General features: G+C 38.9%; 1 protein-coding gene across 3 annotated transcripts in view; it reads left to right on the plus strand.

The window, feature by feature from the left end:
- The first annotated feature begins 1,087 nt into the window (after window positions 1-1,087).
- Window positions 1,088-2,500, plus strand: part of LOC122260694 (uncharacterized) — a 10,385-nt gene continuing 8,972 nt past the window's right edge. The window contains exon 1 of one of the 3 annotated variants that reach the window (XM_086547741.1): window positions 1,088-1,250. The gene's annotated coding sequence lies outside the window, so the exon portion shown is untranslated. The remainder of the gene's footprint in view (window positions 1,251-2,500) is intronic. The other 2 variants (XM_086547739.1, XM_086547740.1) reach the window with 2 other exon arrangements.

Genomic DNA, 2,500 nt, shown 5'->3' on the forward strand with positions numbered 1-2,500 from the left:
TTGATGTACTCTTCTGTATTTGTAAGAAATAGACGCTTCCCATAGATATACTCGGAACCGCTTTTCGACATGGTTGAAAGTCAACCAATGGATAATTTGGCTGGCGTTACCTGGTAAATATTAAGTAGTACGACTGTATTAACACCTGAGATGTAGAATCCTTTTAGGGGCGATTGTCCTCCGGATGCCCCCTATTTTGCAGATTTAGATTTAGTAGCTTACTGTAAGAAAATAGCAAACAGTATTCATCTAGCATCTAGTCCCCCCCCCTCTCCTGGGCCCACACCCCTGTGATAGGCCTCTCGTTACGCCTATGGTTTTATGTCAACGGAATATAGGAACCCACAGCCTCTATGGGAGGAAGGGCATTTTTTGTAACTGCAAATGTCTATATGACCTCACGCATATATATATATATATATATATATATATATATATATATATATATATATATATATATATATATATAGAGAGAGAGAGAGAGAGAGAGAGAGAGAGAGAGAGGGAGGGAGCGAGGGAGGGAGAGAGAGAGAGAGAGAGAGAGATATAGATAGATATTTGGTAGAATTCTTATTATAATATTCACAAGTATAATGCAGTAGAGCAGTGTATAATATGAAATCATTTGACAAAATAAGAAGAAACAACACTCAATATGCCATGAAGTAAAACAAAAAACAAAAAAACGCATAATCAATACTGTCATCGTCCGCACAATATGTAATGTTTACACTTTTTCACTACGAAATATGTTATTTTCAAGTGAGTTCATTTAATAAATATGCCGTTCATTTCCTCTAATTCTCTGAAACTGTTTATTTAAATAATACACAAAGGAAAAAAAAGGTCGTGTCCGGTACAGCTTTCACCTCGATCCTCTGCCAGACGTGTTGCGTAGGGCCCACAAATATTAAGTATTTTCTAGCCAAAGACATACTCAGAACTGGAACTCACATGAAATATTAAACATTTTGATTCGATGTAATATTTCCTTGGTCAAACATTAGTACGCAGACGACAATGGTCACTAAAAGTGTTGAATTGACACTACCAGTACGACACGTTTTACAAGTCGCATGCGGGTTCCATTGACTTTAAGGGAATCACAGCATCAGTAGCTGTGTTTGGGGTAACCAGTGGAAAAGATCATCTGTGGTTTTGTTACAGGTTCACGCTTTCATCCAAAATGTAGTGAGGACACATTCATAGCAGAGCTGTCAACTAACACACAGGCCCGGAAGGATTGCCAGGTAAGAAATCTTTATGTAAGTTTCGGAATTACATAGTGCTGCAGTAGAATGAAAGAGGGGGGGGGGGGGGGCTGGCTGGCGTGGGGAAACTTATATAATCCTCTCCAAATAGAAAATACAAGTCATGGAATCCCAAGGCCACATTTGTTGTTTCCACCCACACACACTCCACCTGCTTTTGTTTTGACTCTCGCTCTCACTGTTGTACGGAGTACGGCTTACCCCCCCCCCCCCTTCACTAGCACACGAAGTCAGAGTAAAGGTAGATTTAATCCTATTTTTGCTCTCTTGTACACAAACACCGCGTCCACACAGGAAGAGAGTTTATGCGAACAGACTGAAGTGACGTTTTATATCCTTGTCATTTCTGGGAATGAACACAATAGCTACGGGTGTGCGCGGGGATAGTTAACAAGTAATTTTCTAGTTTGAACCATGTTTACTATTTTAAAAGATAGCGTCAATTTTACCCACCCAATTGTTTACTCTGCGAGGAAAACGAATCCATTACATTTCGCTTCTTGTTCCAGCTTGTATACGTTTGCTCGCTGCCACTGCGACAAAAAAAGAAAGAAAGAAAGAAAGAAAAAAAATATTACGATGAAGATAGTCTATAGCGTGTCAATTATGATGAGGAAGAGTGATTTAATTTGTACATCTGTTAATAAGGTCAGTGAGAGTGACACTAGACCAAATTCTTAACTTAATGAATAATAATATGTAAAAAAACAAGGAAATGATTTGGTACAAATTTGAGCCTAAGAAGTGACCGAAACCTCATTGTTAGAACTTTACTACAAGTATCATATACACCATTAATACTGACAATACTGAAGCATAGCACTGAGTCAAAACAGATACAATAATTAATATCACGAGGCGGTATCCCTCGAGCTTATCTTCTCAAATTTCCATTCCGTTCAATAAGTCAATATGTCAACAATAAGCAACAATAAGATACAGATCACAAGAGTGCCTACGTAGCCAGTGTCAAGCATTGGAGGTTGCCTCTCAAATAGAATGCTGTTGTGTTTTTTTATATGGCTTATATCTATGGTGTTAAGAGGTATGTTCATGGGTGCTATCAGGTGGTGGTCAGGGGGAGACAGTGCCAAATCGATAGTATAGTTGGCTCCCCCTCCACCCTCTTCCAGACACTTGAAGAACCGGTCACTGCAACGGTCAATTTGTCTCCTTCAAAAGATTACCTATTGTTTATAGAAACAGATACGTAACATATGAAAGGAGAA

This window comes from Penaeus japonicus, unplaced genomic scaffold (assembly GCF_977035675.1).
Source record: "Penaeus japonicus unplaced genomic scaffold, GWHDUDI00000001_assembly GWHDUDI00000019, whole genome shotgun sequence".
Lineage (NCBI taxonomy): Eukaryota > Metazoa > Arthropoda > Malacostraca > Decapoda > Penaeidae > Penaeus > Penaeus japonicus.